This window comes from Falco punctatus, assembly GCF_963210335.1.
Source record: "Falco punctatus genome assembly, chromosome: 11".
NCBI lineage: Eukaryota > Metazoa > Chordata > Aves > Falconiformes > Falconidae > Falco > Falco punctatus.
Window position 1 is genome coordinate 8478761 of NC_137591.1, and position 15869 is coordinate 8494629.

The 15869-nt window shown below is 34.7% G+C and overlaps 1 protein-coding gene across 1 annotated transcript in view; it reads left to right on the forward strand.

Annotated features, from left to right (window-relative positions):
- Nucleotides 1-834: 834 nt before the first annotated feature.
- The window catches only part of BEND5 (BEN domain containing 5), a 557320-nt gene continuing 542285 nt past the window's right edge, over nt 835-15869 (forward strand). The window contains exon 1 of the mRNA XM_080407659.1: nt 835-1913. The gene's annotated coding sequence lies outside the window, so the exon portion shown is untranslated. The remainder of the gene's footprint in view (nt 1914-15869) is intronic.

The following is a 15869-nucleotide window of genomic DNA, read 5'->3' on the forward strand; positions in this document are numbered from 1 at the left end:
GCCGTGCCGTGCCCTGCCCTGCCCTGCCCTGCGGCGCAGCCTTCCTGCCGCCTTGAACCCCGGTTCTCCTCAGACTCCCTCACTCCCTGTATGTGTGGTGCTTTTCCCCGCCCTTAAAGCATTTCTGCTAAGGAGGCGCCACCGCCTCGGCTGAGGGGCTGGGTGGGGCCCCGGCTGCTGCGGAGGCGGCTGGAACCGGTTGTGACCGGCCCGGGGCAGCCCAGCTTCTCCTCAGAGAGCTCAGCCCTGCGCCCCGCTGCCGGCACCTGCGCCCCTACAGCAGATGACATTATTTATACTTGGCAAAGGTATTCTAGCTGTACAATGTTGCTGGTTTTTTTTTTTTTTTTTCAAATATTTCATATGCCAAATGTGTCCTTCAGGCAAGTGTTTAGGAACAGATTGCTAGCATGAAGTGGTTTTCTGCAGAGGGATTCGGTGAAGAGAATTTTCTTCTGAAAAGAGGAATGTGGGTAGGAAAGTAGAGGATAACATTTAAAATAGAGAAGATTAAAAAAGTTCAATTAGGAAAGTCAGAAACAATTTGGGAAAAGGAAGAAATATATTGATGAACAGAGTTCAGATTTTTTTTTCCTGCTGCTTTTCCGACCCAGAACAGCAGATCAGCCAAATTTTGCTGCTTGTGCTCACCCTGCGTAGCATGTTACTGGTAACAGTTGTACTGACTGAAATGGAACTTGCTGACGGAGTTGTTTAGCTCAAATAGCATTAGAAATAACTATTTGAACCCAACAGTATATATCCAACTCAGAAATATATATCTAAGGCCAAAAAAATATCTGAAGCCATGAAACCAGGTTTGCAGTGCTATTTTTTTTTTTTTTTTTTTAGAAAGTATAATTTAGCCTGTGAGGTAAAGCGTGGCCCTGTCTTACAAGACCTGATGAGATGGGGTTTGGATCAGATCAGGAAAATGTGTAGTCTTATTTTTGTAGCATATAAATGAAATGGGCAGTCTAAACCTTGTCTTTAAAAATCTTGGCACACTTCAAAGGAAAAATGACAATTTAGCAATTTAAAAGCACTTAGCAAGTTCTCCCAGTGCTGAACTTCATATCTGTAGCCAGTGTGATTGTTTGCTGAATAATGCCATAGGAGACAATGTAGCTCTGACTATATTTAAAAATATTATTCCATGAAATTCTCCAGGAAAAAACTGAGGCAAAATCTGACAGCCTTGTGTTTTTTGAAGAGGTGATTGTGGCTGCAAATAGTAAAGGGCAAGTATTGATATAGCTTTTGAATCACAAGGGAGGTGAAGGCTGGCCCATCTGTGGGGAGAGAGGGGTGCTCAGAGTGCCAGCCAGGGGGGCCAGGTGGAAATCTATTGACTCTTTAATTGTAGAGGTGCTTGAACATGAGCAGCAAATGGGAAGAGAGAAATCTATACAGGTGGGGGATAGAAGAGGTAGAGAGACATTATTAGAAAAGTGAAAAAACAAAAGGGAAGCAATGAAAAGGATATTAGGATGCTTAACTGGAATACTCAGATGAGAGAATACAGTAAGTCAGTTTAATTGAATAACAAAAATCCATGTTGTCTTCTTTTTGATGTATTTTGATGCATGTAGCTTACATGTGATGCATGTAGGTAATTTATTTTGTGACTGTTATTAAGTCTATTAAAAATAATTCTGAACTGTTATAAGGCTTATTATATATTTTAACTAACAGAGGTAGAAGTTTTTAAAACTTTCCCCAGTGTAGTTCCTGGAAACTTTACCAGCTGTTCATTAAAATGCATTCTTTTTCATGTGTTCCCGGTAGGTAACCTTGGACGGGTGGACCACATCACACAGTTTGAGTATGACCTGTTCATTAGACCAGATACCTGTAACCCACGGTTTCGAGTTTGGTTCAACTTCACTGTTGAAAATGTAAAAGAATCACAGGTAAGTAAGACTAAATTAGATAGTATGATAGGTTTAAAAATTGCTTACTCCAGAATATATTTTCATAAACAAAAAAGATGATATCCAGGGTTTGTAACTAAAAATTTGCTGTAAAAGATTTTTTTTGTTCTTTGAAATTTTACAAGTAAAAGCAGGTGTCAGCATGACTGAATATCACCCTGTTGTTCAGCTATCCAAGACAGCAAGTAATTACAAAGATAGTATAATATTTGCCACCTAACAGGAGCTGTATTAGTAATGGCTGCTATATATTTGTTTTACTATATAAAAAAATAAATATATGTGCTAATACATGAAAAAAAAGTCCATCATAGCTGTTCAAATATTACCACTCCAGTCTTCATTTAATACATGTAGAACAAAGGTAGTGTTGCAAACAGGTGTTACTCGAGTGATTTGTAGTAGGTGAGGAGTTGCCTGCCAATGTGTCCCCTGTGAAAGAGGAGGTTTAAATGTGTAACAACTTGATAGGCAACTGTTTCACGTACTTTTAAATAATGTTTCTTTGAGTAAAAATGCCCCATGAGAAAGAAAATTCCTTGCTCTATTTTTTTGCTTGTCTTATACTAAGAAAAAAAAAGTTACGTAATAACTTGCATTTTCATATGCACCTTGCATTTTATTCTGGCTTTCTGTTTTAGTTTATCATAATCAAACTGTCATTTTCACCTAATGGAGAGAAAACATACTTAGTAAGAGGAAAAAACTGCAGAAGCTTGTTATTTGTATTCCTACAAGACTAATATCTCAATATCCACCACTGTACCATTCCTGTTACAACTAGAAATCATGAAATTGTTTATCTATCTTTCTGGAGCCTAATACTTTATCAAACAGACCCTTTCCCCTGCTGTGCCTTACTCAACTATGATCAAATTATATAGTCATGAGATGAATGGGAATCTGTCTCAAGGAGGCGAAGAGATCTGATAGAACGATACAATATATATCTAGTGCTTACAGGATATTTGTTTTCATGGTTGTCTACATGAAAGAGAATGGTTTCACTATTAAGTTTGACTTGTGAGGTCTGTTTTTATAATGTGTGTTCCTATAATCTTTTTTTCATCTCTCCAATTTCCGTTAAAATGAGACCAGCATGAACATAATCTAGTCTGGAACCTTATTTAGGTCTTTGTACTAGCGGACATGGGCAGTATTAGTCATTGTAGCTCAGCTATATTAAATGAATGTTAGAAATTGCTACATCAAACATACTGTGTAATCTGGTTTGTGCATTTTGATTATTTTCTTCTATGTTTTACTAGAAAATAATAACAAAACCCCATTCCATTCAGTATTGCTTAAAAATGTTGCAGTAATACACAAGTAACTTTGATCACTTGATGTGTAAAAGTTGATATTTTAATAACTCATTATAAATAATTGTATGTATAATATTTTTATTTTGGATATATTGTATAGGTGATGTGGGAGGAGGGCAGATCTATGCATTTATATATCCTAGGTCTGGTTTCAGGCTTTTAGATGACTGAACATCTTTTAGAACAGGCTTTTAGAGGACTGAAAAGGAGTAGCTACTTTTAATAGTTTTGGGTATTGTCTATATTACATTTCCTTCTCATCTTCCTCTTCCTTCAGCTTCAAATTCTTAAACAACTTTATGTACTTAGATTTGAAAATATGTTGTTTTTCTTTTCATTTTAAGAATATCTCCAGTTTTGCTTGACATTTCACACTAAAGCCTTTATTTCAAAGAAATTTATTTCAATAGTATAATGAGAAAACAAGAAATCCATTCTCTTTTTCTCCTGTTGCATCAGACCAATCATTTATACCCAACAGTGGACAAATGGGTAAAAAAGTAAACAAAAAAGACACAGTGTAAAAAACAGTCATACAAATACTAGGAACACATAATTGTAATGTGTATTTCTGATTTAGGTTTCAGTTCTGCTACTGGATAATAGTGTAGTTTTTACCATATGTTTAGTGCAGTATTTTGTGTTACTAATCTAGTGATAGATGAAAAGAAAAACTGGTTAGACATTCCTGCCAATCTCACTGTCCATGCATTATTCTGTAGAGAATAGGTTTTTTACATTCCACTTTTAATTTTCTTAAACCAGGGAGCTTCCACTTCTTACATCTCAAAACAGTACTATAGACTCATCTCACTTACAGTGTTGCTTGATTTTTAGCCTAAAACTTTCCTTTATTTAATCCTACTATTCCTAGTTGCAATTCTGCTTAGTAATAGCTCCTCTTGGTACAAATAAATCCTCATCATCCTTGGCTAACATTTATATTTCTGTAAATTATAACATTCCTCATCATTTGTGTCTCAACCCAGCTATCATGTTTGGTTCTTTCAACTCTATATCCAATAGAGCACTTTACCTTTAAGTGTTTAAGTATTTTTCTGCTTTAGGGCCTTTGGACTTTCATCATAAGTGAATCTTTCCAGCCCTTTGATAATTAGCCTAGTTTCCCAGGGAAACAAAGCTTATATGATCGTACTGTCTACTTGGTAGCCTACTTTTTTGTGTGGTTGCTGATCTTTCTCCTCTCCTTTCTCCCTCAATAGTTTCTTAACTCTTGGCCAGTTTCAACACCACTGGACAGGAATTTGTGTAAGTTTCAGGAAAGCAGGCTGCCAGATGGGCAAGAGACCCATTAGTGTTCCCTCTGGCAGACAGGCTATAGTACGAGATCATTTCTTATTAAACATCAGAGAATCCACAGAGGAGATGCATAGGGGAAAGTAGTCATTGGCATTTTTATTTTTAAGATACTGGACAATCCAACCATGAAATCCAAATCCATAGCACTTCGTAGTTTTGCTTCTTGCAGAACATCTTGTTTTTATAATTATTCTTCTTCCAATTCCTTCAATATTTTCTTTGTAGTGTGGAACTAAAATCAAATGGACAATTGTGAGTACGCTAACATCCCAACTTACAGAGGAGAGACTCTAGTCCCTTTGCTCTCTTGCTGTCTCAGTACAGACAGCTGAAAATTGCAGCAGCCTTTTGTTGCTGTATCACTATGGAAACTCATACCTAATTTGTTTTTCACTATCATACATAAGTCTTTTTCAGACTGATTGCTTCCTTCCTCCCTCCTGTTACATATGTCTTCGGTTTCCGTTGTGCTTCAGTAACAAGGGCAGGTAGTAAGCCAAGTTCTGTAGCAAAGCAGTGAGAGCCCTAATCTTTTCAGAATTATTTTTAGAATTTTACGATAAACTCGGGTTTTTTTATGTTCATATCCCTATGTTACAGTAGAACCAGTAGACTTTTTTTTTTTTTTACTTTGAAGTTGGTAAATTAACTTCCTCCTTATGACTTGGACTTCTACATCAGGCATTTTATGTTGTCAGTTTTATTTTATACTTTTTAACAAGGAAAAAGTCAAAAGAAATAGCTAATGGCTTATATTTATTGGAAAAAAGAACCATCATATAAGATACCTGTGAGATGTAAAATTTGGTCTTTTGGTCTCCTTCTATGGTTTGACTTGTAGTCAGTTGGTCTGATAAGATCTGAGCTGTGGACTTTTTTGTCATTTGTTCAGTGAATTTAATTAACACCAATATTGGAAAAAACAAAAAGAAACTGATATATTACATGTAAAGGACTATAATCACACAATGATTACCCTTGCAATAACCATGAAAGGGAGAATGAAGGAAATAGGATTTGCTGTGGAACACATGGTCTCATGGGCAAAGCCTCCAATTTCTCTAATTATATACGTGTCACAGGCTGCTATTTCTGGATAATGCTATCTGTTGGGCAGAGTTTGTTTCCTATTAACTTCAACCATGGCCCTTACAAAACATCTGCAATTTTGCTAAATTTCTTCTCTGTGGAACTGGAAATTGGATGAACAAATGTCATCTCCAGATTGCATTTCAAGTATTTTAAATAGACAGTGCTTCAGGTGCATGATTACTTCTGAGCTGGAATGTCTTTAAAGGTGTTAGTAGCAACAGTGAATCATTTGAGATCTGGAGGGAAAAAAAGAAATGTGTGTGCATGTGATAAATTGTGTAAATATTCTAGTATACCAATACTGGAGGATTTTACAGGTGAATAATTATTTCTCTTGGGGGCCATAGCCTGAAATTCTGCTCAAGTAGATGACACTTACTGTTCCACATACTGTAGCCACACTAGAAAAAGATGATCTCTGTCCTGGAAAATTTACTTTTGAGGAATCTGAGAAAAGATAGGAGTTGAAAACAACAAAGTGATGAAAGGATTAAAAATATCTGTGAGGATTTTAATTACTCTAACGAACAGCAACCATATTATACCAATAAGTAATGCACATCTAGGCCGCATGTTATATTCTGTATGTATATGTACCCTGAACAACTCTGCTGTCTGATGAATCATGTTCAGAAATGGTATTTTCACTGAGATTAAAAAAAGAATTTCCAACAGAAGGGGTTTCCTAATAGTGCCAAATTTTGTTCTGTAAGTGTTGATAAACACATTTGGAGTTCTTAATCACAAAGGTAGTGACAAAATATACCAAGGATAGAAGAGAATAGATATTTGGCAGCTAGGATTTGATCACCAATTACAGTTAATAAATCAATCCAAACTGAGGTTAAAATCAAAGAACAAATGTTATTTACTTTAAAGGCATTCTCTCTGTTACTTCAGTTACAGTTGGACTGAGGCTAGAATTCTGACTCTAGATTTTTGGTAGTTTTTTGTTATGTATATGTATGAATTAGGAGAAAAGGATAGCCTAGTTGTCTTCAGAAATTTAAACAGGATGCCAAAGTAAGACAGATAATATCACAGTTGGACATTACTGTGAATGCATGGAGCTCTCATTATAGAGTAGGTTTTTTTTGTCCTACACTGTTTTGTAAAATAAAAGTGGCTGTAAAATCTCTGTCTTTAATTGGTTAGGTTTTCAGGAACTGTTTATTGTCTGGATTGGATTTTATAGTTTGTTCAGACCTCTTACTACTGTCCTAAAATAGCCTGATAATCCTCAGTGGACTACGCCTTCTTTGTGACCTTACAGCTGTGATTGTTTAAAGATATGAATAATATGTGTATAGGGAGATGTCTTTCATTATACCTATTGATACATCTTGGAGAAGTAGGGGGGAAGAAAAGCAAAACAGGCATGATTTGAAGTACCTCAACCTCTTTTTCTGGCCTAAGAACTCATTTTGTGCAGTTAATTCCTGCAGAAGCTGCCTCCAAAGTAAGATGGAGTAAGGATAACATCAAAAGCAGTCTAAAGTTGGAAACAGGCTGCCTTTTTACTACTTTCTTCTCGAGCTTTCTTCACTCTAATGTCATTTGGTGATTTAAGTTACTGGTATCAGGATGCATTATAGCATCTTATAGTTTCTCATTTTAGAAGACAGGTATTTTCTTTACTGTGCATTAAAGGCTATATTGCATTTACCTAGCTTTGGAAAATGCATGTATAAAAGTACATATGTTTTTATGAAGGAGTACAGTTTTGAAATTTTGAAGATTTCTATGAAGCATTTTATGACTTGCAACATTTCCTAACCAATCTGAAATACATATTTTCTGTGGTGTATTTCATTACATATACCTTCTTACTAAATTAGGCAGAAGTCATTCATTGTTGAATAGTTTGCATTAATAATTTATTAATCCTCTTCTGGTCAGCTCCTGTAATCTCTCTAAATAGATCTTTATAATAATTTACAAGGAGAATCACTAGATTATTTGAATTTTGCCTGTTTAGGGCATCTCCAGCTGTTACCCATCTTTATGTGCTCTTCTTATGTAGTGTGCTAGAAATAGATCTGTATCTCTTCCTGTATTTGGGTATTTTATTCACCCTTTACACAGGTAGACAAAACGCAGTTGTTTTTAATGTACCAGTTTTGTTTTCTCATATAAATTTGTTTTGTTACCTCACATCTGATACTTGAAAATAATTTGATTTTATGAGGTTAAAGGTAAAGGTTCCTGAAGCAGCTTACTAAAGCACATTTAATTATTAAAATTTAGAAATCTGAAATTTGGAAGATGATATATTTTTGGAAGTTTATGGTTTATTTACTAATAAGCAATCTGAACAAAGCCGTCATCTTAGTTTCATTGACATATCTGACTACAATTTATATAAGAACTTGATTACTAAGTATGCTTATATTGGACTGATTTAGTACTCCATAGAACCATTGCAGTGTAACACAGCAGAATCTTATTGGGACTCAGATTAAGAGTGGTATGATATTGTTTGGTTCCAAATCAGAATGTTTAAAGCATAAGGTTGTGGTACTGAAAGATAAGCTTTAAATTTATATTGCCCTTATAAATCTGTTTTTAAAGAAGGATTTTGGTTAGCTTTTAAAAGAAGCTTAGTATCTAGCATACTATAGTGTTGTACAAAAAGGTACACTGTATTAAATTTGTTATTTATAGAAAATGTACATACTTGCCTAATTAATTTCCTCTCTTTTTATGTGCTTATCAAATAGTAATTAAAATGAGATTCAGTTTTGTATGAAACTTTGTGGCAGTTTTATTACTGTTACTGCCAATAATGTAAAACATGGATGTAGACATAAAAGAAAAACTTCATGCAAAAAACCATAGGGTAATATAAATGCAAGAATGTACCAGAATGGGTGAGTTTTAAATTTATCTCTGCTGCTGGGTTAATCTACTACCAAAGAAAATGAAATATTTATATTTAAATTTCTTACAAAGTTTTATGGGTGGGTAGTTTAATTTTTTTTTTAGCAGGAAAAAAGCATCTTCATTACTAAAAATCAAATGTGTCTTAAGACTAGAATGCTTTGAGATTTCAGCATTTGAGTTGTTGAAGCTTCTTTCTAATTTTACTTTCCTTGTTAACTCTCAGTGATGAAGGCTCTCAGCTCCTCTTTCAAGTCCATGTTTGTATGTGTTCTTTGCTAGCTCATGTGTTTGAAATTGGGGTCCCTCAGTCAATAATGACATCTGAATTTGCATCTGTGACTTGAAAACACTTGGGCCATTCCCCCAAAACACTTGGGCCATTCCCCCAAAGCCATAAAGGGTTGAATGTTTTTTGTCATCCCATATTTCCAGCTCACATGGCCATTTTGACTTTAAGATGAAACTGTAAGTAGCATCACTGTTACAACCTCTAATTCACTGCTTACTGTAATTTTAGTATTGATTTAGTTTGATGAATATGAAATTTTTATTTATTTCATGTCAGTGATGTTTTTCCTATATTGTTACCTACTGAATAGTGGTTCAGTTCTTGTGGGTGAACTTGGTCAAGATTTAAATTTTGACATTCATCTAATGCTGCTGGGTTTATCAGTCATTATCATTCACTGTTTTATTTTGCCTTGGAGAAAGACATATAGTGCAGAAGTGTTGAAATTATAATTTTTTTCTAAGCAAGATTAAAAAGGAATGGAACCTCTCTTGAAACATTTTTGTCAGGGAAAATCAGTTTCTTATGCAAGTGAATAAATTTAATCTGAATTAGAGAATGCTTTCACTGAAGATTCTCTGGTATTTACTAGCAAACGACAACAGTTGAGGCAAAATGGGAGTTACGTATTTTCATTCTTTGGGATGTATGCTTCAGAGTCTAGAAGCAGCAAAAATCTGGATTTCTGTTAGGCTTTATTTTGATGGCATCACTGTGTACTACAATGTTGCACTGCATATAATGCACTGGCCAAATTCCTTAAAGCTATATTTGAGTGTATATGTGTATTTTATAGATACATAGATGCATACATATATATCTGTCTTCACTGAAAACATGAGAGAGAGTTGCGTGTATTTGGACAGTACCTTTTAATTAACTGCGGTTACTACAGGTTAAGGAGACTATTTTTTACATATCACATGCCATTCAACTTAAAAAAAATAGGGAAGAACAGTGGATCCAGATTCATGATGCAAAGTTTGTAAGATCTTATGATACCATACCACGTGGTAATATGGCTCTATTACTTTTAACAAGGGAAGGGCTTGAATTTTCTGCAACTTGTATTAAAATCCGTAATGGATTATTTCAAAGGAGCCTTTGAACGTTTTAAAAGTAGTTTCACTGATCTCTGTGTTGAAAAGTGACGCAATTTTATTGTAGAGTCAAAAAGGCATAGGGTTAGATGATATGTATAGTGATTGAAGTAATTATTTATTTACTGAGGAAGCCATATGAAATGTTAATTAAATAAAAAACAAAGTGATGACATTTAAAATAGATTGCATGTTCATCTCAACATTTAAAAAAAGAAAAATCAATTGAACATACTGCAGTTTTGAAGAAAAATAATTTTGCCATTTTGGAAACTTGTGCCTATATTGGTCATGCATAAAATTAGATTTATAAATGATGATTCTTCCAAGTTGGAATCCTTTCAAGTACATATAATTTTATTTTGGATCAATAATTCAGTTGTGCTTGGAATAGATTGAGGGTGCATGTGAAGCTTTGGTAAGTGCAATATAGTGTGCATCTCCATGAAGTTATCCAAAGCTGTCATGACATGTATCATCCTTTAAAAAGTAATGAATACAGACAGGTTAGTAAACATAGACAATATTCAGCTTTAGCAAAACAATTGTTGTCCTGATGAAATATTCTCTCTTGGCAAGACAGTGTTAAATTCATAAACTTCTTGTGTTCCAGGTGTCTCTAAGAACATTTTAGATGTCAGTGTTTGGTAATTATTACATACATACTGTATGTTTCAGTTTTAACGCTGGCTTTTGCTAAGAGGAAACTAATGGCCAGGTGTGTTTAATTTCCTATTATGGTGGCATCTGTCACTCAAAATGTCAAAAATACATTATAAATGCTATAAACAAAATCAGTACTATGATGATCTTGATGTCAGTGATGTGACATGCTTACTTTTCTTTCAATTTAAAAACTTTATTTATGATTAAATACCCCCTTTTTTAGTTCCAGTTTTAAATTTCTTCCATGCAAATTTGGTTTAATTCTGCATTTGTAGCTGAAAATTTACATCAGAATGTGGAAGCATAGAACTAAAGTAAAAGAAAAATATTTACGTTGAAAAGATGAAGATGAAATGTTTTGAACTTCCCTGCTTTTAGATTTTTTTTAATCTTTCTTACGCAGACTAATCTGTATTTGAGCCATGGCAGGTTCAGATACTAAGCAGAAATTGTTGGAACCTGAAGATAAAAACAAGCTGAAATACACATAGGTTAATTCATGTTACTGGAGGAGGGAAACCATTTGCCCTTTACATGACAGGGCAGAAAAAGAGAAGCTAATACTGAAAAATTGTAGAAAGTTGTTTTTTTTCTTGCCACTGAGGAAGTCTAAGAATGAAATCATTGTGGTACTCCGTGAGAGGTGATTAGTTTGAAATTAGTTGGGAAAGATCAGTGAAGAAGCCAGTATCCTGTCTGCTGATTGTGGTTGAGTCTATTAAGCATATGGCTCCAGTAATCCCCTATTTTGCTATTAACTGTTGGTGGAAGAACTAGAGTGCTAGATCTTGTAATGCTTTTCCTTCATTATTGTTGTATGCTGCCTGTGGTTTTAATGTTTAAACCCAATATTGAGTCACTGTGCACAGAGTCTTTATATATCTGATACCTTACAATAAGTGAAAGAAAAAGCAGAGAAAACTTGAATTTTGATGGTGAAAATGAGAAATAGAAAATAGGAAATTTAATATTGAGAGGATAAACCATTTCCTGAAAGTTAGTGTTGTACTATAATATAGGCAATAAGAGCCTTCCACTTTGCTTCTGTGGAAACTGTTAGATGGAGCAGAGAAGCTGTGAAGAGTGGGAAGTCTTTCATTGATCTTGAGTGCCTATAACTGTCATAATTGGACATCAAGTGCCACAAAGGTGTAGGATTATTGCGCTGCTTCGAATAGTTTGCACATTTAAGAAACCTCAAGCAGTGTGGATTCATTCTGGTGTTTACCATCTTGCAACTAATTTTTAATCCCAGTGTTCAGCACATTGTTCAGCAAGTTTCTCGGACACCCAAAACTAACTCAGGGCTTATGAGTCCAAATCATATTGTGCTTGGGTTGTCCAACAGAATCATGAGTGACTCTTGACTGAAATAATCCGCCTCCATAAAAAATGGAAATTTACCTTGTTCCAAAGCATCTAGTGTCAATACTGTTTATTCCAGGAGATAGCCAGTTGCTGTGGAACACGGAAGTGGAACTACCTGTGACACTGAAGCAGACTAGTCTGGTAATGAAAAGATGGTGAAAAAACATTCCACTGTCATTCTTACTGTGACTCACTGGATCTCAGATTCCCATCTGCTTTTCCCATTCTGTCATCAACAACCACTTTATTTGAGTCTACCTTCTCACTTATGGCATTGTAAAATAAAGGGGTATCACAGAAGGTCAGATTAAGGAGCTGCCTAGTCTGGTATCCTAATCTGGACAGTAGGGCCAGTAGCTGATACTTAAAAAAAATATCAGTAATAACTAGGAAAGTATAGAATAATCCTTACTTTCAGTTCCTGTGTCAGTGGTATAGGCAAAACTGACCTATGCATGCTGTGCAAGTTACAGGAAAACCCTAGTGCCCTGCACGCCAGCCTGACAGTTGTTCCTCACATACTGCGCGTTGCAGCACCACAGAATTGTGAGTTCCCACCAGTCTAAATTCGCTACAGGCTGTCAGAAGTCACCAGATTCATTGTAGTAGTTGCCAGGTTGATTGTAGTAGTTGCCTCCAGATTGTTTTTAACAGGCATAGGTGGACTCTGTGAATTATATCATCCTTGTCTAATCTGATCATACTCATTGTGATCTTGGAGCACTGAGTTCTGCAGCTTAATTATGCAATTTGTATAAAAAGCATTTTTGTCTTTTTAAAATATGCTGGTTAATATTTAATATATTTTTTGTGTTATGAGAAATAGTGAATATTTTTTATCTGCTTACTTGATTTGTGGTTTTATGAATTTTGTATTTCCCATTGCTGATACTGTTTATCCAGGTTGGTGAATTTTAGTCTACTTAGTTTCCTCTTCTACATTCCTCTCACCTCTGCCTAGAGAAGCTTTAAATAAACTGGGTATGCCCTATATTTACCAGTAATTTTGAAAGGTAGGTAAGGATATTTTCCATAAAACCCAGATATACAATGCCCCATCAAATTTAGTTCTGTACAAGAAGTTTTTTATTTATTTTTTGCCATTAGGATCTGAAAATAACATTTGTATGTTTTACGGTAGAATGAGATAGTATGTCTCCCATTGATTTCAGAGAGAGAAAAGTTCCTGTAATATTAAATGCCTGAGAAAATCCCATCCTAATCTCAATTAAATATATTGTTCTATTGCTGTACTGCATATAAGAATATGCTTAGTTTATAGAATTCTGGAGGTATCAAGCATTAAGATACGCATTTTCATTTTTTTAAGCAAAGAAAATTTAAAAGTTGTGGTTTATAGCTACTTTTTTTTTAGAAACTATTAATTGAAACTGGAAGATTCTTTTGCACTGTATAGGTAACACAAGATATTACAGTATATATAGTTAAATCATTGTATTTCTTCCAGAAAAAAGTATTTTAATCTTTCTATTGAAGGAGCTGTGAAATACTCTGTAAAATGAATGTGCAATTTTTTGCTTTGACAAATCAAGAAAGGTAACACTGGCTTTATATATTGACCCTCAAAGTATAACTGCTGTATTTTTGATACATAACACACTATAATAAACCGTGTACAATTGTAATGATTGAGTACAGTTACACCAGTTTAGGATCTGGCCTGTAAACCTTAGATAGACAGTATCTGCTGTTACACCACTGCTCATGATGGCTCTGGTAATTTTTTTGTGAATTGAGAAGCTCCATGGAAGCTTCTAATTTTCATAGTAGCATTACCATGATGAACTGTAGCTCATTACTGTAAACTGATGGCAGCTGTTAATACTATTACAGGCAGAGACTTTTTATTTAAGAGAAACATTAGCCAGTAACTGGTAGATTTCTGACACAGTATTACATAAAGCTTCCTGTTAGGAAGGAGAGCAAAGAGAAATGGATTTGAACCCATTAGTATCAGAATTACGTGTCAAAAAGCTAGAGCAGAGTTCAATTTATTTCTGCAATAAAGTGTAAGCTAGAGATTGACTTGACAATTATTTTACCTTACATTGCTCTGGTTGTTCTGAGATGACTATTTCAACATCAAATCATCTTGTTTGGACATCTTTTACTGAATAACATGCTAGTCTAAATATGCATTATGTTATGTAGGAGCTGAAACTTGGAAGGTTTTTCAAGTAGAAATGAGTTTTTTATTACTATTTTTACTAAAGGATGTATATACAGTGGAACATATTCAGTATAGATTTAAAACAACTGGATGTGTTTCTGCTAAATCTGGTGTATGTGGTTGAATAGGGTTTATGTTATCATTGAAAGGATAATATTTCTGAAGCTTTTAGTAGCTTGGTGTAAGCAATATAAATAATCTGCCCCCAAACATTTGTGTTTTCTAAGCCAGTCACTGAGCAGGGTTGTTGCTTCTGTTTATCAGTCTCCTTCTGCCCTAATAATTTCCCAAGATAAGTGACAACAAATCAGACAATCACCTCTTTATTATAATTCTCAACTTTGAGAAGAAAATTTTATCAACTTTTTTGCCAATTTCATATATATATAGACTCCAACTGAACACTGAGGTCCATGAATTTAGATCTTTAACCTTGCACATTGTAACAGACTTTTATTGGAATGGCAAATCTGACTGTATTTTCCTGGTCTTGAAATGATTGTTCTCTGCAGAACACTTAATTTTCTAGTTGCGTAGCATATTTTTTTTGAAGGGGGTTGTGTTCATTGTCTTATTACCCTCTGAAAACTCACATGAAACCTCAGACAAAACTTATATTAAAATCTTTGTAGGTAATATATCACCTACAAAGTGTGTGGATTCTTCTAGCAGATTTTCATATGCCTTTGCATAATTTACTGCAAAACTGTATCATACTTAGGGGCGATGCAGGGAAGTAGAATGCTGCTTGTGTTGCATCTTCTTGTATGTTCATATTCTGATCTGTGTACTTTATGGGCAAAACTAATCCTAACATCAAAGGACTACAGAGTATTGTGGGATTCATGGTAGGACATGCTTGCCTTTGGAAATTTGACATTGATATTGAGTACCTCCAGTGTTAGATTTAGAATTGCCGCAATAGCCAGATTAAATGGAATATCCTTCCTGGCAGGCCTGTGGAATGGCAATTCCATGGGTTTGGAATAGCCAGGATGAAACTACAATAACTGTTCCCTGTGGGTTGTCTCTTCCCTATGGCTGCAGAAGGACCAAACAAATTTCTTTGAAGCAGAGGTCCATACAGCTACCTACCTAGGTAAATTGTTATTTTACATGAATTCTAGCTGTTTTTATCACAAAACTAATTTGAGTAATATATATTAATTTTATTGATTTAAAGCCTGATCACTATAAAAATCAGCCTATATAAAGAGATTGTATGTACGCAGGAAGAGAATTTATTTTTGCCAGGAGTTTCTCATGCATAAATACAAATGAATATTCTAAATGTAAATGTTTGGCTAGATTATTCTTCAGAGGCACATACTGATTTCTGTTGTCACCCTTCAGTGAGATTTAGTGTAGATTACTAGGAAATCCTTTCCAAGCACATGCTGTAAAAAGTGTAAAATATGATTTCCTTGACAGTCAGTGAAAAGAGACAGAGTAGATGTTAACAGATTAACTGTGCTTACTCCATTTTCACCAGTGTAAGAGTCTTTCAGCTTTTAAAAAACTAACTCGTTTGATGCTTATAGCATACAGGTCCATATTGTGCTTGATGTGCTAGGAAATATGTTTTCAAATTCATAGCTTAGCAAAAAGCGAAGCTTTGCATTTCCTGATTTTTCTTTGCAGTTCTAAATGTAGAGTTGTGGCTCTCTCACCATAGTGGGAAGTACTGTATAATTTTGCAGT